The 21,035-nt window shown below is 51.6% G+C and overlaps 29 pseudogenes; all 29 read left to right on the plus strand.

Moving 5' to 3' along the window:
• The first annotated feature begins 3,899 nt into the window (after positions 1-3,899).
• Positions 3,900-4,018, plus strand: LOC141057882 (5S ribosomal RNA; annotated as a pseudogene).
• An 853-nt stretch (positions 4,019-4,871) lies between these two features.
• On the plus strand, positions 4,872-4,990 carry LOC141058107 (5S ribosomal RNA; annotated as a pseudogene).
• Positions 4,991-5,263: 273 nt separating this feature from the next.
• LOC141054282 (5S ribosomal RNA) lies at positions 5,264-5,382 on the plus strand (annotated as a pseudogene).
• A 77-nt stretch (positions 5,383-5,459) lies between these two features.
• LOC141056376 (5S ribosomal RNA) lies at positions 5,460-5,578 on the plus strand (annotated as a pseudogene).
• A 656-nt stretch (positions 5,579-6,234) lies between these two features.
• Positions 6,235-6,353, plus strand: LOC141058376 (5S ribosomal RNA; annotated as a pseudogene).
• A 657-nt stretch (positions 6,354-7,010) lies between these two features.
• On the plus strand, positions 7,011-7,129 carry LOC141055505 (5S ribosomal RNA; annotated as a pseudogene).
• Positions 7,130-7,794: 665 nt separating this feature from the next.
• Positions 7,795-7,913, plus strand: LOC141054290 (5S ribosomal RNA; annotated as a pseudogene).
• Positions 7,914-7,990: 77 nt separating this feature from the next.
• Positions 7,991-8,109, plus strand: LOC141056380 (5S ribosomal RNA; annotated as a pseudogene).
• Positions 8,110-8,570: 461 nt separating this feature from the next.
• LOC141057887 (5S ribosomal RNA) lies at positions 8,571-8,689 on the plus strand (annotated as a pseudogene).
• A 274-nt stretch (positions 8,690-8,963) lies between these two features.
• LOC141051775 (5S ribosomal RNA) lies at positions 8,964-9,082 on the plus strand (annotated as a pseudogene).
• Positions 9,083-9,159: 77 nt separating this feature from the next.
• Positions 9,160-9,278, plus strand: LOC141054297 (5S ribosomal RNA; annotated as a pseudogene).
• Positions 9,279-10,123: 845 nt separating this feature from the next.
• On the plus strand, positions 10,124-10,242 carry LOC141055070 (5S ribosomal RNA; annotated as a pseudogene).
• A 76-nt stretch (positions 10,243-10,318) lies between these two features.
• On the plus strand, positions 10,319-10,437 carry LOC141054299 (5S ribosomal RNA; annotated as a pseudogene).
• Positions 10,438-10,514: 77 nt separating this feature from the next.
• LOC141055531 (5S ribosomal RNA) lies at positions 10,515-10,633 on the plus strand (annotated as a pseudogene).
• A 461-nt stretch (positions 10,634-11,094) lies between these two features.
• LOC141056385 (5S ribosomal RNA) lies at positions 11,095-11,213 on the plus strand (annotated as a pseudogene).
• A 461-nt stretch (positions 11,214-11,674) lies between these two features.
• On the plus strand, positions 11,675-11,793 carry LOC141057892 (5S ribosomal RNA; annotated as a pseudogene).
• A 273-nt stretch (positions 11,794-12,066) lies between these two features.
• LOC141059054 (5S ribosomal RNA) lies at positions 12,067-12,185 on the plus strand (annotated as a pseudogene).
• Positions 12,186-13,039: 854 nt separating this feature from the next.
• Positions 13,040-13,158, plus strand: LOC141055384 (5S ribosomal RNA; annotated as a pseudogene).
• A 469-nt stretch (positions 13,159-13,627) lies between these two features.
• On the plus strand, positions 13,628-13,746 carry LOC141058111 (5S ribosomal RNA; annotated as a pseudogene).
• Positions 13,747-14,019: 273 nt separating this feature from the next.
• LOC141054301 (5S ribosomal RNA) lies at positions 14,020-14,138 on the plus strand (annotated as a pseudogene).
• Positions 14,139-14,215: 77 nt separating this feature from the next.
• Positions 14,216-14,334, plus strand: LOC141056389 (5S ribosomal RNA; annotated as a pseudogene).
• Positions 14,335-14,983: 649 nt separating this feature from the next.
• Positions 14,984-15,102, plus strand: LOC141058957 (5S ribosomal RNA; annotated as a pseudogene).
• Positions 15,103-15,759: 657 nt separating this feature from the next.
• LOC141051886 (5S ribosomal RNA) lies at positions 15,760-15,878 on the plus strand (annotated as a pseudogene).
• A 75-nt stretch (positions 15,879-15,953) lies between these two features.
• LOC141054302 (5S ribosomal RNA) lies at positions 15,954-16,072 on the plus strand (annotated as a pseudogene).
• Positions 16,073-16,729: 657 nt separating this feature from the next.
• LOC141057899 (5S ribosomal RNA) lies at positions 16,730-16,848 on the plus strand (annotated as a pseudogene).
• Positions 16,849-17,513: 665 nt separating this feature from the next.
• On the plus strand, positions 17,514-17,632 carry LOC141056402 (5S ribosomal RNA; annotated as a pseudogene).
• Positions 17,633-18,093: 461 nt separating this feature from the next.
• LOC141057906 (5S ribosomal RNA) lies at positions 18,094-18,212 on the plus strand (annotated as a pseudogene).
• Positions 18,213-19,645: 1,433 nt separating this feature from the next.
• LOC141058055 (5S ribosomal RNA) lies at positions 19,646-19,764 on the plus strand (annotated as a pseudogene).
• An 852-nt stretch (positions 19,765-20,616) lies between these two features.
• Positions 20,617-20,735, plus strand: LOC141058333 (5S ribosomal RNA; annotated as a pseudogene).
• Positions 20,736-21,035: the final 300 nt, after the last annotated feature.

Below are 21,035 nucleotides of genomic sequence, written 5' to 3' on the forward strand. Positions count from 1 at the left end.
GTCAGAGATGGCACGCTTCCGTCAACGGCCAGTCTAAGCTGAATATGCATGCCCTCGTCAGATCGCAGCCGCTAAGCAGCTTGAGGCCGGGCCAGTACCGGCATGGGAGACTGGCTGGGAATCCCTGGTCCTGTTGACATTTTGTACGTTTTTTTTCCAAGCTTGCCCTTCCGAGTTTATCCTTCTTGAAAAGAACGTCAGAGATGGCACACTTCCGTCAATGGCCATTCTAAGCTGAATATGCATGCCCTCATCAGATCGCAGCAGCTTGAGGCCGGGCCAGTACCGGCATGGGAGACTGGCTGGGAATCCCTGGTCCTGTTGACATTTTGTACGTTTTATTTCCAGGCTTGCCCTTCCGAGTTTATCCTTCTTGAAAAGAACGTCAGAGATGGCACACTTCCGTCAATGGCCATTCTAAGCTGAATATGCATGCCCTCGTCAGATCGCAGCCGCTAAGCAGCCTGAGGCCGGGCCAGTACCGGCATGGGAGACTGGCTGGGAATCCCTGGTCCTGTTGACATTTTGTATGTTTTTTTTCCAAGCTTGCCCTTCCGAGTTTATCCTTCTTGAAAAAAACGTCAGAGATGGCACGCTTCCGTCAACGGCCATTCTAAGCTGAATATGCCTGCCCTCGTCAGATCGCAGCCGCTAAGCAGCTTGAGGCCGGGCCAGTACCGGCATGGGAGACTGGCTGGGAATCCCTGGTCCTGTTGACATTTTGTACGTTTTTTTTCCAAGCTTGCCCTTCCGAGTTTATCCTTCTTGAAAAAAACGTCAGAGATGGCACGCTTCCGTCAACGGCCATTCTAAGCTGAATATGCATGCCCTCGTCAGATCGCAGCCGCTAAGCAGCTTGAGGCCGGGCCAGTACCGGCATGGGAGACTGGCTGGGAATCCCTGGTCCTGTTGACATTTTGTACGTTTTATTTCCAAGCTTGCCCTTCCGAGTTTATCCTTCTTGAAAAGAACGTCAGAGATGGCACGCTTCCGTTAACGGCCATTCTAAGCTGAATATGCATGCCCTCGTCAGATCGCAGCCGCTAAGCAGCTTGAGGCCAGGCCAGTACCGGCATGGGAGACTGCCTGGGAATCCCTGGTCCTGTTGACATTTTGTATGTTTTTTTTCCAAGCTTGCCCTTCCGAGTTTATCCTTCTTGAAAAGAACGTCAGAGATGGCATGCTTCCGTCAACGGCCATTCTAAGCTGAATATGCATGCCCTCGTCAGATCGCAGCAGCTTGAGGCCGGGCCAGTACCGGCATGGGAGACTGGCTGGGAATCCCTGGTCCTGTTGACATTTTGTACGTTTTATTTCCAAGCTTGCCCTTCCGAGTTTATCCTTCTTGAAAAGAACGTCAGAGATGGCACGCTTCCGTCAACGGCCATTCTAAGCTGAATATGCATGCCCTCGTCAGATCGCAGCCGCTAAGCAGCTTGAGGCTGGGCCAGTACTGGCATGGGAGACTGGCTGGGAATCCCTGGTCGTGTTGACATTTTGTACGTTTTTTTTCCAAGCTTGCCCTTCCGAGTTTATCCTTCTTGAAAAGAACGTCAGAGATGGCACACTTCCGTCAATGGCCATTCTAAGCTGAATATGCATGCCCTTGTCAGATCGCAGCAGCTTGAGGCCGGGCCAGTACCGGCATGGGAGACTGGCTGGGAATCCCTGGTCCTGTTGACATTTTGTACGTTTTATTTCCAAGCTTGCCCTTCCGAGTTTATCCTTCTTGAAAAGAACGTCAGAGATTGCACACTTCCGTCAATGGCCATTCTAAGCTAAATATGCATGCCCTCGTCAGATCGCAGCTGCTAAGCAGCCTGAGGGCGGGCCAGTACCGGCATGGGAGACTGGCTGGGAATCCCTGGTCCTGTTGACATTTTGTACGTTTTTTTTCCAAGCTTGCCCTTCCGAGTTTATCCTTCTTGAAAAAAACGTCAGAGATGGCACGTTTCTGTCAACGGCCATTCTAAGCTGAATATGCCTGCCCTCGTCAGATCGCAGCCGCTAAGCAGCTTGAGGCCGGGCCAGTACTGGCATGGGAGACTGGCTGGGAATCCCTGGTCCTGTTGACATTTTGTACATTTTTTTCCAAGCTTGCCCTTCCGAGTTTATTCTTCTTGAAAAAAACGTCAGAGATGGCACGCTTCCGTCAACGGCCATTCTAAGCTGAATATGCATGCCCTCGTCAGATCGCAGCCGCTAAGCAGCTTAAGGCCGGGCCAGTACCGGCATGGGAGACTGGCTGGGAATCCCTGGTCCTGTTGACATTTTGTACGTTTTATTTCCAAGCTTGCCCTTCCGAGTTTATCCTTCTTGAAAAGAACGTCAGAGATGGCACGCTTCCGTCAACGGCCATTCTAAGCTGAATATGCATGCCCTCGTCAGATCGCAGCCGCTAAGCAGCTTGAGGCCGGGCCAGTACCGGCATGGGAGACTGGCTGGGAATCCCTGGTCCTGTTGACATTTTGAATGTTTTTTTTCCAAGCTTGCCCTTCCGAGTTTATCCTTCTTGAAAAGAACGTCAGAGATGGCACACTTCCGTCAACGGCCATTCTAAGCTGAATATGCATGCCCTCGTCAGATCGCAGCAGCTTGAGGCCGGGCCAGTACCGGCATGGGAGACTGGCTGGGAATCCCTGGTCCTGTTGACATTTTGTACGTTTTATTTCCAAGCTTGCCCTTCCGAGTTTATCCTTCTTGAAAAGAACGTCAGAGATGGCACACTTCCGTCAATGGCCATTCTAAGCTGAATATGCATGCCCTCATCAGATCGCAGCCGCTAAGCAGCCTGAGGCCGGGCCAGTACCGGCATGGGAGACTGGCTGGGAATCCCTGGTCCTGTTGACATTTTGTACGTTTTTTTTCCAAGCTTGCCCTTCCGAGTTTATCCTTCTTGAAAAAAACGTCAGAGATGGCACGCTTCCGTCAACGGCCATTCTAAGCTGAATATGCCTGCCCTCGTCAGATCGCAGCCGCTAAGCAGCTTGAGGCCGGGCCAGTACCGGCATGGGAGACTGGCTGGGAATCCCTGGTCCTGTTGACATTTTGGACGTTTTTTTTCCAAGCTTGCCCTTCCGAGTTTATCCTTCTTGAAAAGAACGTCAGAGATGGCACGCTTCCGTCAACGGCCATTCTAAGCTGAATATGCATGCCCTCGTCAGATCGCAGCCGCTAAGCAGCTTGAGGCCGGGCCAGTACCGGCATGGGAGACTGGCTGGGAATCCCTGGTCCTGTTGACATTTTGTACGTTTTATTTCCAAGCTTGCCCTTCCGAGTTTATCCTTCTTGAAAAGAACGTCAGAGATGGCACACTTCCGTCAACGGCCATTCTAAGCTGAATATGCATGCCCTCGTCAGATCGCAGCTGCTAAGCAGCTTGAGGCCGGGCCAGTACTGGCATGGGAGACTGGCTGGGAATCCCTGGTCCTGTTGACATTTTGTATGTTTTTTTTCCAAGCTTGCCCTTCCGAGTTTATCCTTCTTGAAAAGAACGTCAGAGATGGCACGCTTCCGTCAACGGTCATTCTAAGCTGAATATGCATGCCCTCGTCAGATCGCAGCAGCTTGAGGCCGGGCCAGTACCAGCATGGGAGACTGGCTGGGAATCCCTGGTCCTGTTGACATTTTGTACGTTTTATTTCCAAGCTTGCCCTTCCGAGTTTATCCTTCTTGAAAAGAACGTCAGAGATGGCACACTTCTGTCAATGGCCCTTCTAAGCTGAATATGCATGCCCTCATCAGATCGCAGCCGCTAAGCAGCCGGAGGCCGGGCCAGTACCGGCATGGGAGACTGGCTGGGAGTCCCTGGTCCTGTTGACATTTTGTACGTTTTTTTTCCAAGCTTGCCCTTCCGAGTTTATCCTTCTTGAAAAAAACGTCAGAGATGGCACGCTTCTGTCAACGGCCATTCTAAGCTGAATATGCCTGCCCTCGTCAGATCGCAGCCACTAAGCAGCTTGAGGCCGGGCCAGTACCGGCATGGGAGACTGGCTGGGAATCCCTGGTCCTGTTGACATTTTGTACGTTTTTTTTCCAAGCTTGCCCTTCCGAGTTTATCCTTCTTGAAAAGAACGTCAGAGATGGCACGCGTCCGTCAACGGCCATTCTAAGCTGAATATGCATTCCCTCGTCACATCGCAGCCGCTAAGCAGCTTGAGGCCGGGCCAGTACCGGCATGGGAGACTGGCTGGGAATCCCTGGTCCTGTTGACATTTTGTACGTTTTATTTCCAAGCTTGCCCTTCCGAGTTTATCCTTCTTGAAAAGAACGTCAGAGATGGCACGCTTCCGTCAACGGCCAGTCTAAGCTGAATATGCATGCCCTCGTCAGATCGCAGCCGCTAAGCAGCTTGAGGCCGGGCCAGTACCGGCATGGGAGACTGGCTGGGAATCCCTGGTCCTGTTGACATTTTGTACGTTTTTTTTCCAAGCTTGCCCTTCCGAGTTTATCCTTCTTGAAAAGAACGTCAGAGATGGCACACTTCTGTCAATGGCCATTCTAAGCTGAATATGCATGCCCTCATCAGATCGCAGCAGCTTGAGGCCGGGCCAGTACCGGCATGGGAGACTGGCTGGGAATCCCTGGTCCTGTTGACATTTTGTACGTTTTATTTCCAGGCTTGCCCTTCCGAGTTTATCCTTCTTGAAAAGAACGTCAGAGATGGCACACTTCCGTCAATGGCCATTCTAAGCTGAATATGCATGCCCTCGTCAGATCGCAGCCGCTAAGCAGCCTGAGGCCGGGCCAGTACCGGCATGGGAGACTGGCTGGGAATCCCTGGTCCTGTTGACATTTTGTATGTTTTTTTTCCAAGCTTGCCCTTCCGAGTTTATCCTTCTTGAAAAAAACGTCAGAGATGGCACGCTTCCGTCAACGGCCATTCTAAGCTGAATATGCCTGCCCTCGTCAGATCGCAGCCGCTAAGCAGCTTGAGGCCGGGCCAGTACCGGCATGGGAGACTGGCTGGGAATCCCTGGTCCTGTTGACATTTTGTACGTTTTTTTTCCAAGCTTGCCCTTCCGAGTTTATCCTTCTTGAAAAAAACGTCAGAGATGGCACGCTTCCGTCAACGGCCATTCTAAGCTGAATATGCATTCCCTCGTCAGATCGCAGCCGCTAAGCAGCTTGAGGCCGGGCCAGTACCGGCATGGGAGACTGGCTGGGAATCCCTGGTCCTGTTGACATTTTGTACGTTTTATTTCCAAGCTTGCCCTTCCGAGTTTATCCTTCTTGAAAAGAACGTCAGAGATGGCACACTTCCGTCAACGGCCATTCTAAGCTGAATATGCATGCCCTCGTCAGATCGCAGCCGCTAAGCAGCTTGAGGCCGGGCCAGTACCGGCATGGGAGACTGGCTGGGAATCCCTGGTCCTGTTGACATTTTGTACGTTTTTTTTCCAAGCTTGCCCTTCCGAGTTTATCCTTCTTGAAAAAAACGTCAGAGATGGCACGCTTCCGTCAACGGCCATTCTAAGCTGAATATGCATGCCCTCGTCAGATCGCAGCTGCTAAGCAGCTTGAGGCCGGGCCAGTACCGGCATGGGAGACTGGCTGGGAATCCCTGGTCCTGTTGACATTTTGTACGTTTTTTTTCCAAGCTTGCCCTTCCGAGTTTATCCTTCTTGAAAAGAACGTCAGAGATGGCACGCTTCCGTCAACGGCCATTCTAAGCTGAATATGCATGCCCTCGTCAGATCGCAGCAGCTTGAGGCCGGGCCAGTACCAGCATGGGAGACTGGCTGGGAATCCCTGGTCCTGTTGACATTTTGTACGTTTTATTTCCAAGCTTGCCCTTCCGAGTTTATCCTTCTTGAAAAGAACGTCAGAGATGGCACACTTCCGTCAATGGCCCTTCTAAGCTGAATATGCATGCCCTCATCATATCGCAGCCGCTAAGCAGCCGGAGGCCGGGCCAGTACCAGCATGGGAGACTGGCTGGGAATCCCTGGTCCTGTTGACATTTTGTACGTTTTTTTTCCAAGCTTGCCCTTCCGAGTTTATCCTTCTTGAAAAGAACGTCAGAGATGGCACGCTTCCGTCAACGGCCATTCTAAGCTGAATATGCATGCCCTCGTCAGATCGCAGCCGCTGAGCAGCTTGAGGCCGGCCAGTACCAGCATGGGAGACTGGCTGGGAATCCCTGGTCCTGTTGACATTTTGTACGTTTTATTTCCAAGCTTGCCCTTCCGAGTTTATCCTTCTTGAAAAGAACGTCAGAGATGGCACGCTTCCGTCAACGGCCATTCTAAGCTGAATATGCATGCTCTCGTCAGATCGCAGCCGCTAAGCAGCTTGAGGCCGGGCCAGTACCGGCATGGGAGACTGGCTGGGAATCCCTGGTCCTGTTGACATTTTGTACGTTTTTTTTCCAAGCTTGCCCTTCCGAGTTTATCCTTCTTGAAAAAAACGTCAGAGATGGCACGCTTCCGTCAACGGCCATTCAAAGCTGAATATGCATGCCCTCGTCAGATCGCAGCTGCTAAGCAGCTTGAGGCCGGGCCAGTACCTGCATGGGAGACTGGCTGGGAATCCCTGGTCCTGTTGACATTTTGTACGTTTTTTTTCCAAGCTTGCCCTTCCGAGTTTATCCTTCTTGAAAAGAACGTCAGAGATGGCACGCTTCCGTCAACGGCCATTCTAAGCTGAATATGCATGCCCTCGTCAGATCGCAGCAGCTTGAGGCCGGGCCAGTACCAGCATGGGAGACTGGCTGGGAATCCCTGGTCCTGTTGACATTTTGTACGTTTTATTTCCAAGCTTGCCCTTCCGAGTTTATCCTTCTTGAAAAGAACGTCAGAGATGGCACACTTCCGTCAATGGCCCTTCTAAGCTCAATATGCATGCCCTCATCAGATCGCAGCTGCTAAGCAGCCAGAGGCCGGGCCAGTACCGGCATGGGAGACTGGCTGGGAATCCCTGGTCCTGTTGACATTTTGTACGTTTTTTTTCCAAGCTTGCCCTTCCGAGTTTATCCTTCTTGAAAAAAACGTCAGAGATGGCACGCTTCTGTCAACGGCCATTCTAAGCTGATTATGCCTGCCCTCGTCAGATTGCAGCCACTAAGCAGCTTGAGGCCGGGCCAGTACCGGCATGGGAGACTGGCTGGGAATCCCTGGTCCTGTTGACATTTTGTACGTTTTTTTTCCAAGCTTGCCCTTCCGAGTTTATCCTTCTTGAAAAGAACGTCAGAGATGGCACGCGTCCGTCAACGGCCATTCTAAGCTGAATATGCATTCCCTCGTCACATCGCAGCCGCTAAGCAGCTTGAGGCCGGGCCAGTACCGGCATAGGAGACTGGCTGGGAATCCCTGGTCCTGTTGACATTTTGTACATTTTTTTTCCAAGCTTGCCCTTCCGAGTTTATCCTTCTTGAAAAGAACGTCAGAGATGGCACGCTTCCGTCAACGGCCATTCTAAGCTGAATATGCATGCCCTCGTCAGATCGCAGCCGCTAAGCAGCTTGACGCCGGGCCAGTACCAGCATGGGAGACTGGCTGGGAATCCCTGGTCCTGTTGACATTTTGTATGTTTTTTTTCCAAGCTTGCCCTTCCGAGTTTATCCTTCTTGAAAAAAACGTCAGAGATGGCACGCTTCCGTCAACGGCCATTCTAAGCTGAATATGCATGCCCTCGTCAGATCGCAGCCGCTAAGCAGCTTGAGGCCGGGCCAGTACCAGCATGGGAGACTGGCTGGGTATCCCTGGTCCTGTTGACATTTTGTACGTTTTATTTCCAAGCTTGCCCTTCCGAGTTTATCCTTCTTGAAAAGAACGTCAGAGATGGCACGCTTCCGTCAACGGCCATTCTAAGCTGAATATGCATGCCCTCGTCAGATCGCAGCCGCTAAGCAGCTTGAGGCCGGGCCAGTACCGGCATGGGAGACTGGCTGGGAATCCCTGGTCCTGTTGACATTTTGTACGTTTTTTTTCCAAGCTTGCCCTTCCGAGTTTATCCTTCTTGAAAAAAACGTCAGAGATGGCACGCTTCCGTCAACGGCCATTCTAAGCTGAATATGCATGCCCTCGTCAGATCGCAGCTGCTAAGCAGCTTGAGGCCGGGCCAGTACCGGCATGGGAGACTGGCTGGGAATCCCTGGTCCTGTTGACATTTTGTACGTTTTTTTTCCAAGCTTGCCCTTCCGAGTTTATCCTTCTTGAAAAGAACGTCAGAGACGGCACGCTTCCGTCAACGGCCATTCTAAGCTCAATATGCATGCCCTCGTCAGATCGCAGCAGCTTGAGGCCGGGCCAGTACCAGCATGGGAGACTGGCTGGGAATCCCTGGTCCTGTTGACATTTTGTACGTTTTATTTCCAAGCTTGCCCTTCCGAGTTTATCCTTCTTGAAAAGAACGTCAGAGATGGCACACTTCCGTCAATGGCCCTTCTAAGCTCAATATGCATGCCCTCATCAGATCGCAGCTGCTAAGCAGTCGGAGGCCGGGCCAGTACCGGCATGGGAGACTGGCTGGGAATCCCTGGTCCTGTTGACATTTTGTACATTTTTTTTCCAAGCTTGCCCTTCCGAGTTTATCCTTCTTGAAAAAAACGTCAGAGATGGCACGCTTCTGTCAACGGCCATTCTAAGCTGAATATGCCTGCCCTCGTCAGATCGCAGCCACTAAGCAGCTTGAGGCCGGGCCAGTACCGGCATGGGAGACTGGCTGGGAATCCCTGGTCCTGTTGACATTTTGTACGTTTTTTTTTCCAAGCTTGCCCTTCCGAGTTTATCCTTCTTGAAAAGAACGTCAGAGATGGCACGCGTCCGTCAACGGCCATTCTAAGCTGAATATGCATTCCCTCGTCACATCGCAGCCGCTAAGCAGCTTGAGGCCGGGCCAGTACCGGCATAGGAGACTGGCTGGGAATCCCTGGTCCTGTTGACATTTTGTACATTTTTTTTCCAAGCTTTCCCTTCCGAGTTTATCCTTCTTGAAAAGAACGTCAGAGATGGCACGCTTCCGTCAACGGCCATTCTAAGCTGAATATGCATGCCCTCGTCAGATCGCAGCCGCTAAGCAGCTTGAGGCCGGGCCAGTACCAGCATGGGAGACTGGCTGGGAATCCCTGGTCCTGTTGACATTTTGTACGTTTTATTTCCAAGCTTGCCCTTCCGAGTTTATCCTTCTTGAAAAGAACGTCAGAGATGGCACGCTTCCGTCAACGGCCATTCTAAGCTGAATATGCATGCCCTCGTCAGATCGCAGCCGCTAAGCAGCTTGAGGCCGGGCCAGTACCGGCATGGGAGACTGGCTGGGAATCCCTGGTCCTGTTGACATTTTGTATGTTTTTTTTCCAAGCTTGCCCTTCCGAGTTTATCCTTCTTGAAAAGAACGTCAGAGATGGCACGCTTCCGTCAACGGCCATTCTAAGCTGAATATGCATGCCCTCGTCACATCGCAGCAGCTTGAGGCCGGGCCAGTACCGGCATGGGAGACTGGCTGGGAATCCCTGGTCCTGTTGACATTTTGTACGTTTTATTTCCAAGCTTGCCCTTCCGAGTTTATCCTTCTTGAAAAGAACGTCAGAGATGGCACGCTTCCGTCAACGGCCATTCTAAGCTGAATATGCATGCCCTCGTCAGATCGCAGCCGCTAAGCAGCTTGAGGCTGGGCCAGTACTGGCATGGGAGACTGGCTGGGAATCCTTGGTCGTGTTGACATTTTGTACGTTTTTTTTCCAAGCTTGCCCTTCCGAGTTTATCCTTCTTGAAAAGAACGTCAGAGATGGCACACTTCCGTCTATGGACATTCTAAGCTGAATATGCATTCCCTTGTCAGATCGCAGCAGCTTGAGGCCGCGCCAGTACCGGCATGGGAGACTGGCTGGGAATCCCTGGTCCTGTTGACATTTTGTACGTTTTATTTCCAAGCTTGCCCTTCCGAGTTTATCCTTCTTGAAAAGAACGTCAGAGATTGCACACTTCCGTCAATGGCCATTCTAAGCTAAATATGCCTGCCCTCGTCAGATCGCAGCTGCTAAGCAGCCTGAGGCCGGGCCAGTACCGGCATGGAAGACTGGCTCGGAATCCCTGGTCCTGTTGACATTTTGTACGTTTTTTTTCCAAGCTTGCCCTTCCGAGTTTATCCTTCTTGAAAAAAACGTCAGAGATGGCACACTTCCGTCAACGGCCATTCTAAGCTGAATATGCCTGCCCTCGTCAGATCGCAGCCGCTAAGCAGCTTGAGGCCGGGCCAGTACTGGCATGGGAGACTGGCTGGGAATCCCTGGTCCTGTTGACATTTTGTACGTTTTTTTCCAAGCTTGCCCTTCCGAGTTTATTCTTCTTGAAAAAAACGTCAGAGATGGCACGCTTCCGTCAACGGCCATTCTAAGCTGAATATGCATGCCCTCGTCAGATCGCAGCCGCTAAGCAGCTTGAGGCCGGGCCAGTACCGGCATGGGAGACTGGCTGGGAATCCCTGGTCCTGTTGACATTTTGTACGTTTTATTTCCAAGCTTGCCCTTCCGAGTTTATCCTTCTTGAAAAGAACGTCAGAGATGGCACGCTTCCGTCAACAGCCATTCTAAGCTGAATATGCATGCCCTCGTCAGATCGCAGCCGCTAAGCAGCTTGAGGCCGGGCCAGTACCGGCATGGGAGACTGGCTGGGAATCCCTGGTCCTGTTGACATTTTGAATGTTTTTTTCCCAAGCTTGCCCTTCCGAGTTTATCCTTCTTGAAAAGAACGTCAGAGATGGCACGCTTCCGTCAACGGCCATTCTAAGCTGAATATGCATGCCCTCGTCAGATCGCAGCAGCTTGAGGCCGGGCCAGTACCGGCATGGGAGACTGGCTGGGAATCCCTGGTCCTGTTGACATTTTGTACGTTTTATTTCCAAGCTTGCCCTTCCGAGTTTATCCTTCTTGAAAAAAACGTCAGAGATGGCGCGCTTCCGTCAACGGCCATTCTAAGCTGAATATGCATGCCCTCGTCAGATCGCAGCCGCTAAGCAGCTTGAGGCTGGGCCAGTACCGGCATGGGAGACTGGCTGGGAATCCCTGGTCCTGTTGACATTTTGTACGTTTTTTTTCCAAGCTTGCCCTTCCGAGTTTATCCTTCTTGAAAAAAACGTCAGAGATGGCACGCTTCCGTCAACGGCCATTCTAAGCTGAATATGCATGCCCTCGTCAGATCGCAGCTGCTAAGCAGCTTGAGGCCGGGCCAGTACCGGCATGGGAGACTGGCTGGGAATCCCTGGTCCTGTTGACATTTTGTACGTTTTTTTTCCAAGCTTGCCCTTCCGAGTTTATCCTTCTTGAAAAGAACGTCAGAAATGGCACGCTTCCGTCAACGGCCATTCTAAGCTGAATATGCATGCCCTCGTCAGATCGCAGCAGCTTGAGGCCGGGCCAGTACCAGCATGGGAGACTGGCTGGGAATCCCTGGTCCTGTTGACATTTTGTACGTTTTATTTCCAAGCTTGCCCTTCCGAGTTTATCCTTCTTGAAAAGAACGTCAGAGATGGCACACTTCCGTCAATGGCCCTTCTAAGCTGAATATGCATGCCCTCATCAGATCGCAGCCGCTAAGCAGCCGGAGGCCGGGCCAGTACCGGCATGGGAGACTGGCTGGGAATCCCTGGTCCTGTTGACATTTTGTACGTTTTTTTTCCAAGCTTGCCCTTCCGAGTTTATCCTTCTTGAAAAAAACGTCAGAGATGGCACGCTTCTGTCAACGGCCATTCTAAGCTGAATATGCCTGCCCTCGTCAGATCGCAGCCACTAAGCAGCTTGAGGCCGGGCCAGTACCGGCATGGGAGACTGGCTGGGAATCCCTGGTCCTGTTGACATTTTGTACGTTTTTTTTCCAAGCTTGCCCTTCCGAGTTTATCCTTCTTGAAAAGAACGTCAGAGATGGCACGCGTCCGTCAACGGCCATTCTAAGCTGAATATGCATTCCCTCGTCACATCGCAGCCGCTAAGCAGCTTGAAGCCGGGCCAGTACCGGCATAGGAGACTGGCTGGGAATCCCTGGTCCTGTTGACATTTTGTACATTTTTTTTCCAAGCTTGCCCTTCCGAGTTTATCCTTCTTGAAAAGAACGTCAGAGATGGCACGCTTCCGTCAACGGCCATTCTAAGCTGAATATGCATGCCCTCGTCAGATCGCAGCCGCTAAGCAGCTTGAGGCCGGGCCAGTACCAGCATAGGAGACTGGCTGGGAATCCCTGGTCCTGTTGACATTTTGTACGTTTTATTTCCAAGCTTGCCCTTCCGAGTTTATCCTTCTTGAAAAGAACGTCAGAGATGGCACGCTTCCGTCAACGGCTATTCTAAGCTGAATATGCATGCCCTCGTCAGATCGCAGCCGCTAAGCAGCTTGAGGCCGCGCCAGTACCGGCATGGGAGACTGGCTGGGAATCCCTGGTCCTGTTGACATTTTGTACGTTTTTTTTCCAAGCTTGCCCTTCCGAGTTTATCCTTCTTGAAAAAAACGTCAGAGATGGCACGCTTCCGTCAACGGCCATTCTAAGCTGAATTTGCATGCCCTCGTCAGATCGCAGCCGCTAAGCAGCTTGAGGCCGGGCCAGTACCGGCATGGGAGACTGGCTGGGAATCCCTGGTCCTGTTGACATTTTGTACGTTTTTTTTCCAAGCTTGCCCTTCCGAGTTTATCCTTCTTGAAAAGAACGTCAGAGATGGCACGCTTCCGTCAACGGCCATTCTAAGCTGAATATGCATGCCCTCGTCAGATCGCAGCAGCTTGAGGCCGGGCCAGTACCAGCATGGGAGACTGGCTGGGAATCCCTGGTCCTGTTGACATTTTGTACGTTTTATTTCCAAGCTTGCCCTTCCGAGTTTATCCTTCTTGAAAAGAACGTCAGAGATGGCACACTTCCGTCAATGGCCCTTCTAAGCTCAATATGCATGCCCTCATCAGATCGCAGCTGCTAAGCAGCCGGAGGCCGGGCCAGTACCGGCATGGGAGACTGGCTTTGGAATCCCTGGTCCTGTTGACATTTTGTACGTTTTTTTTCCAAGCTTGCCCTTCCGAGTTTATCCTTCTTGAAAAAAACGTCAGAGATGGCACGCTTCTGTCAACGGCCATTCTAAGCTGAATATCCCTGCCCTCGTCAGATTGCAGCCACTAAGCAGCTTGAGGCCGGGCCAGTACCGGCATGGGAGACTGGCTGGGAATCCCTGGTCCTGTTGACATTTTGTACGTTTTTTTTCCAAGCTTGCCCTTCCGAGTTTATCCTTCTTGAAAAGAACGTCAGAGATGGCACGCGTCCGTCAACGGCCATTCTAAGCTGAATATGCATTCCCTCGTCACATCGCAGCCGCTAAGCAGCTTGAGGCCGGGCCAGTACCGGCATAGGAGACTGGCTGGGAATCCCTGGTCCTGTTGACATTTTGTACATTTTTTTTCCAAGCTTGCCCTTCCGAGTTTATCCTTCTTGAAAAGAACGTCAGAGATGGCACGCTTCCGTCAACGGCCATTCTAAGCTGAATATGCATTCCCTCGTCAGATCGCAGCCGCTAAGCAGCTTGAGGCCGGGCCAGTACCAGCATGGGAGACTGGCTGGGAATCCCTGGTCCTGTTGACATTTTGTATGTTTTTTTTCCAAGCTTGCCCTTCCGAGTTTATCCTTCTTGAAAAAAACGTCAGAGATGGCACGCTTCCGTCAACGGCCATTCTAAGCTGAATATGCCTGCCCTCGTCAGATCGCAGCCGCTAAGCAGCTTGAGGCCGGGCCAGTACCGGCATGGGAGACTGGCTGGGAATCCCTGGTCCTGTTGACATTTTGTACGTTTTTTTTCCAAGCTTGCCCTTCCGAGTTTATCCTTCTTGAAAAAAACGTCAGAGATGGCACGCTTCCGTCAACGGCCATTCTAAGCTGAATATGCATTCCCTCGTCAGATCGCAGCCGCTAAGCAGCTTGAGGCCGGGCCAGTACCGGCATGGGAGACTGGCTGGGAATCCCTGGTCCTGTTGACATTTTGTACGTTTTATTTCCAAGCTTGCCCTTCCGAGTTTATCCTTCTTGAAAAGAACGTCAGAGATGGCACACTTCCGTCAACGGCCATTCTAAGCTGAATATGCATGCCCTCGTCAGATCGCAGCCGCTAAGCAGCTTGAGGCCGGGCCAGTACCGGCATGGGAGACTGGCTGGGAATCCCTGGTCCTGTTGACATTTTGTACGTTTTTTTTCCAAGCTTGCCCTTCCGAGTTTATCCTTCTTGAAAAAAACGTCAGAGATGGCACGCTTCCGTCAACGGCCATTCTAAGCTGAATATGCATGCCCTCGTCAGATCGCAGCTGCTAAGCAGCTTGAGGCCGGGCCAGTACCGGCATGGGAGACTGGCTGGGAATCCCTGGTCCTGTTGACATTTTGTACGTTTTTTTTCCAAGCTTGCCCTTCCGAGTTTATCCTTCTTGAAAAGAACGTCAGAGATGGCACGCTTCCGTCAACGGCCATTCTAAGCTGAATATGCATGCCCTCGTCAGATCGCAGCAGCTTGAGGCCGGGCCAGTACCAGCATGGGAGACTGGCTGGGAATCCCTGGTCCTGTTGACATTTTGTACGTTTTATTTCCAAGCTTGCCCTTCCGAGTTTATCCTTCTTGAAAAGAACGTCAGAGATGGCACACTTCCGTCAATGGCCCTTCTAAGCTGAATATGCATGCCCTCATCAGATCGCAGCCGCTAAGCAGCCGGAGGCCGGGCCAGTACCGGCATGGGAGACTGGCTGGGAATCCCTGGTCCTGTTGACATTTTGTACGTTTTTTTTCCAAGCTTGCCCTTCCGAGTTTATCCTTCTTGAAAAGAACGTCAGAGATGGCACACTTCCGTCAACGGCCATTCTAAGCTGAATATGCATGCCCTCGTCACATCGCAGCAGCTTGAGGCCGGGCCAGTACCGGCATGGGAGACTGGCTGGGAATCCCTGGTCCTGTTGACATTTTGTACGTTTTATTTCCAAGCTTGCCCTTCCGAGTTTATCCTTCTTGAAAAGAACGTCAGAGATGGCACGCTTCCGTCAACGGCCATTCTAAGCTGAATATGCATGCCCTCGTCAGAACGCAGCCGCTAAGCAGCTTGAGGCCGGGCCAGTACCAGCATGGGAGACTGGCTGGGAATCCCTGGTCCTGTTGACATTTTGTACGTTTTATTTCCAAGCTTGCCCTTCCGAGTTTATCCTTCTTGAAAAGAACGTCAGAGATGGCACGCTTCCGTCAACGGCCATTCTAAGCTGAATATGCATGCCCTCGTCAGATCGCAGCCGCTAAGCAGCTTGAGGCTGGGCCAGTACTGGCATGGGAGACTGGCTGGGAATCCCTGGTCGTGTTGACATTTTGTACGTTTTTTTTCCAAGCTTGCCCTTCCGAGTTTATCCTTCTTGAAAAGAACGTCAGAGATGGCACACTTCCGTCAATGGCCATTCTAAGCTGAATATGCATGCCCTTGTCAGATCGCAGCAGCTTGAGGCCGGGCCAGTACCGGCATGGGAGACTGGCTGGGAATCCCTGGTCCTGTTGACATTTTGTACGTTTTATTTCCAAGCTTGCCCTTCCGAGTTTATCCTTCTTGAAAAGAACGTCAGAGATTGCACACTTCCGTCAATGGCCATTCTAAGCTAAATATGCATGCCCTCGTCAGATCGCAGCTGCTAAGCAGCCTGAGGCCGGGCCAGTACCGGCATGGAAGACTGGCTGGGAATCCCTGGTCCTGTTGACATTTTGTACGTTTTTTTTCCAAGCTTGCCCTTCCGAGTTTATCCTTCTTGAAAAAAACGTCAGAGATGGCACGCTTCCGTCAACGGCCATTCTAAGCTGAATGTGCCTGCCCTCGTCAGATCGCAGCCGCTAAGCAGCTTGAGGCCGGGCCAGTACTGGCATGGGAGACTGGCTGGGAATCCCTGGTCCTGTTGACATTTTGTACGTTTTTTCCAAGCTTGCCCTTCCGAGTTTATTCTTCTTGAAAAAAACTTCAGAGATGGCACGCTTCCGTCAACGGCCATTCTAAGCTGAATATGCATGCCCTCGTCAGATCGCAGCCGCTAAGCAGCTTGAGGCCGGGCCAGTACCGGCATGGGAGACTGGCTGGGAATCCCTGGTCCTGTTGACATTTTGTACGTTTTATTTCCAAGCTTGCCCTTCCGAGTTTATCCTTCTTGAAAAGAACGTCAGAGATGGCACGCTTCCGTCAACGGCCATTCTAAGCTGAATATGCATGCCCTCGTCAGATCGCAGCCGCTAAGCTGCTTGAGGCCGGGTCAGTACCGGCATGGGAGACTGGCTGGGAATCCCTGGTCCTGTTGACATTTTGTACGTTTTTTTTCCAAGCTTGCCCTTCCGAGTTTATCCTTCTTGAAAAGAACGTCAGAGATGGCACGCTTCCGTCAACGGCCATTCTAAGCTGAATATGCATGCCCTCGTCAGATCGCAGCAGCTTGAGGCCGGGCCAGTACCAGCATGGGAGACTGGCTGGGAATCCCTGGTCCTGTTGACATTTTGTACGTTTTATTTCCAAGCTTGCCCTTCCGAGTTTATCCTTCTTGAAAAGAACGTCAGAGATGGCACACTTCCGTCAATGGCCCTTCTAAGCTGAATATGCATGCCCTCATCAGATCGCAGCCGCTAAGCAGCCGGAGGCCGGGCCAGTACCGGCATGGGAGACTGGCTGGGAATCCCTGGTCCTGTTGACATTTTGTACGTTTTTTTTCCAAGCTTGCCCTTCCGAGTTTATCCTTCTTGAAAAAAACGTCAGAGATGGCACGCTTCTGTCAACGGCCATTCTAAGCTGAATATGCCTGCCCTCGTCAGATCGCAGCCACTAAGCAGCTTGAGGCCGGGCCAGTACCGGCATGGGAGACTGGCTGGGAATCCCTGGTCCTGTTGACATTTTGTACGTTTTTTTTCCAAGCTTGCCCTTCCGAGTTTATCCTTCTTGAAAAGAACGTCAGAGATGGCACGCGTCCGTCAACGGCCATTCTAAGCTGAATATGCATTCCCTCGTCACATCGCAGCCGCTAAGCAGCTTGAAGCCGGGCCAGTACCGGCATAGGAGACTGGCTGGGAATCCCTGGTCCTGTTGACATTTTGTACATTTTTTTTCCAAGCTTGCCCTTCCGAGTTTATCCTTCTTGAAAAGAACGTCAGAGATGGCACGCTTCCGTCAACGGCCATTCTAAGCTGAATATGCATGCCCTCGTCAGATCGCAGCCGCTAAGCAGCTTGAGGCCGGGCCAGTACCAGCATGGGAGACTGGCTGGGAATCCCTGTTCCTGTTGACATTTTGTACGTTTTATTTCCAAGCTTGCCCTTCCGAGTTTATCCTTCTTGAAAAGAACGTCAGAGATGGCACACTTCCGTCAACGGCCATTCTAAGCTGAATATGCATGCCCTCGTCAGATCGCAGCCGCTAAGCAGCTTGAGGGCGGGCCAGTACCGGCATGGGAGACTGGCTGGGAATCCCTGGTCCTGTTGACATTTTGTACGTTTTTTTTCCAAGCTTGCCCTTCCGAGTTTATCCTTCTTGAAAAAAACGTCAGAGATGGCACGCTTCCGTCAACGGCCATTCTAAGCTGAATATGCATGCCCTCGTCAGATCGCAGCTGCTAAGCAGCTTGAGGCCGGGCCAGTACCGGCATGGGAGACTGGCTGGGAATCCCTGGTCCTGTTGACATTTTGTACGTTTTTTTTCCAAGCTTGCCCTTCCGAGTTTATCCTTCTTGAAAAGAACGTCAGAGATGGCACGCTTCCGTCAACGGCCATTCTAAGCTGAATATGCATGCCCTCGTCAGATCGCAGCAGCTTGAGGCCGGGCCAGTACCAGCATGGGAGACTGGCTGGGAATCCCTGGTCCTGTTGACATTTTGTACGTTTTATTTCCAAGCTTGCCCTTCTGAGTTTATCCTTCTTGAAAAGAACGTCAGAGATGGCACTCTTCCGTCAATGGCCCTTCTAAGCTCAATATGCATGCCCTCATCAGATCGCAGCTGCTAAGCAGCCGGAGGCCGGGCCAGTACCGGCATGGGAGACTGGCTGGGAATCCCTGGTCCTGTTGACATTTTGTACGTTTTTTTTCCAAGCTTGCCCTTCCGAGTTTATCCTTCTTGAAAAAAACGTCAGAGATTGCTCGCTTCTGTCAACGGCCATTCTAAGCTGAATATGCCTGCCCTCGTCAGATCGCAGCCACTAAGCAGCTTGAGGCCGGGCCAGTACCGGCATGGGAGACTGGCTGGGAATCCCTGGTCCTGTTGACATTTTGTACGTTTTTTTTCCAAGCTTGCCCTTCCGAGTTTATCCTTCTTGAAAAGAACGTCAGAGATGGCACGCGTCCGTCAACGGCCATTCTAAGCTGAATATGCATTCCCTCGTCACATCGCAGCCGCTAAGCAGCTTGAGGCCGGGCCAGTACCGGCATAGGAGACTGGCTGGGAATCCCTGGTCCTGTTGACATTTTGTACATTTTTTTTCCAAGCTTGCCCTTCCGAGTTTATCCTTCTTGAAAAGAACGTCAGAGATGGCACACTTCCGTCAACGGCCATTCTAAGCTGAATATGCATCCCCTCGTCAGATCGCAGCCGCTAAGCAGCTTGAGGCCGGGCCATTACCAGCATGGGAGACTGGCTGGGAATCCCTGGTCCTGTTGACATTTTGTACGTTTTATTTCCAAGCTTGCCCTTCCGAGTTTATCCTTCTTGAAAAGAACGTCAGAGATGGCACGCTTCCGTCAACGGCCATTCTAAGCTGAATATGCATGCCCTCGTCAGATCGCAGCCGCTAAGCAGCTTGAGGCCGTGCCAGTACCGGCATGGGAGACTGGCTGGGAATCCCTGGTCCTGTTGACAATTTGTATGTTTTTTTTCCAAGCTTGCCCTTCCGAGTTTATCCTTCTTGAAAAGAACGTCAGAGATGGCACGCTTCCGTCAACGGCCATTCTAAGCTCAATATGCATTCCCTCGTCAGATCGCAGCAGCTTGAGGCCGGGCCAGTACCGGCATGGGAGACTGGCTGGGAATCCCTGGTCCTGTTGACATTTTGTACGTTTTATTTCCAAGCTTGCCCTTCCGAGTTTATCCTTCTTGAAAAGAACGTCAGCGATGGCACGCTTCCGTCAACGGCAATTCTAAGCTGAATATGCATGCCCTCGTCAGATCGCAGCCGCTAAGCAGCTTGAGGCTGGGCCAGTACTGGCATGGGAGACTGGCTGGGAATCCCTGGTCGTGTTGACATTTTGTACGTTTTTTTTCCAAGCTTGCCCTTCCGAGTTTATCCTTCTTGAAAAGAACGTCAGAGATGGCACACTTCCGTCAATGGCCATTCTAAGCTGAATATGCATGCCCTTGTCAGATCGCAGCAGCTTGAGGCCGGGCCAGTACTGGCATGGGAGACTGGCTGGGAATCCCTGGTCCTGTTGACATTTTGTACGTTTTATTTCCAAGCTTGCCCTTCCGAGTTTATCCTTCTTGAAAAGAACGTCAGAGATTGCACACTTCCGTCAATGGCCATTCTAAGCTAAATATGCATGCCCTCGTCAGATCGCAGCTGCTAAGCAGCCTGAGGCCGGGCCAGTACCGGCATGGGAGACTGGCTGGGAATCCCTGGTCCTGTTGACATTTTGTACGTTTTTTTTCCAAGCTTGCCCTTCCGAGTTTATCCTTCTTGAAAAAAACGTCAGAGATGGCACGCTTCCGTCAACGGCCATTCTAAGCTGAATATGCCTGCCCTCGTCAGATCGCAGCTGCTAAGCAGCTTGAGGCCGGGCCAGTACTGGCATGGGAGACTGGCTGGGAATCCCTGGTCCTGTTGACATTTTGTACGTTTTTTTCCAAGCTTGCCCTTCCGAGTTTATTCTTCTTGAAAAAAACGTCAGAGATGGCACGCTTCCGTCAACGGCCATTCTAAGCTGAATATGCATGCCCTCGTCAGATCGCAGCCGCTAAGCAGCTTGAGGCCGGGCCAGTACCGGCATGGGAGACTGGCTGGGAATCCCTGGTCCTGTTGTCATTTTGTACGTTTTATTTCCAAGCTTGCCCTTCCGAGTTTATCCTTCTTGAAAAGAACGTCAGAGATGACACACTTCCGTCAACGGCCATTCTAAGCTGAATATGCATGCCCTCGTCAGATCGCAGCCGCTAAGCAGCTTGAGGCCAGGCCAGTACCGGCATGGGAGAGTGGCTGGGAATCCCTGGTCCTGTTGACATTTTGAATGTTTTTTTTCCAAGCTTGCCCTTCCGAGTTTATCCTTCTTGAAAAGAACGTCAGAGATGGCACGCGTCCGTCAACGGCCATTCTAAGCTGAATATGCATGCCCTCGTCAGATCGCAGCAGCTTGAGGCCGGGCCAGTACCGGCATGGGAGACTGGCTGGGAATCCCTGGTCCTGTTGACATTTTGTACGTTTTATTTCCAAGCTTGCCCTTCCGAGTTTATCCTTCTTGAAAAGAACGTCAGAGATGGCACACTTCCGTCAATGGCCATTCTAAGCTGAATATGCATGCCCTCATCAGATCGCAGCCGCTAAGCAGCCTGAGGCCGGGCCAGTACCGGCATGGGAGACTGGCTGGGAATCCCTGGTCCTGTTGACATTTTGTACGTTTTTTTTCCAAGCTTGCCCTTCCGAGTTTATCCTTCTTGAAAAAAACGTCAGAGATGGCACGCTTCCGTCAACGGCCATTCTAAGCTGAATATACCTGCCCTCGTCAGATCGCAGCCGCTAAGCAGCTTGAGGCCGGGCCAGTACCGCCATGGGAGACTGGTTGGGAATCCCTGGTCCTGTTGACATTTTGTACGTTTTTTTTCCAAGCTTGCCCTTCCGAGTTTATCCTTCTTGAAAAGAACGTCAGAGATGGCACGCGTCCGTCAACGGCCATTCTAAGCTGAATATGCATACCCTCGTCACATCGCAGCCGCTAAGCAGCTTGAGGCTGGGCCAGTACCGGCATGGGAGACTGGCTGTGAATCCCTGGTCCGGTTGACATTTTGTACGTTTTATTTCCAAGCTTGCCCTTCCGAGTTTATCCTTCTTGAAAAGAACGTCAGAGATGGCACGCTTCCGTCAACGGCCATTCTAAGCTAAATATG

This window comes from Dendrobates tinctorius, unplaced genomic scaffold (genome assembly GCF_039654945.1).
Source record: "Dendrobates tinctorius isolate UK_male_01 unplaced genomic scaffold, ASM3965494v1 ptg000011l, whole genome shotgun sequence".
Lineage (NCBI taxonomy): Eukaryota > Metazoa > Chordata > Amphibia > Anura > Dendrobatidae > Dendrobates > Dendrobates tinctorius.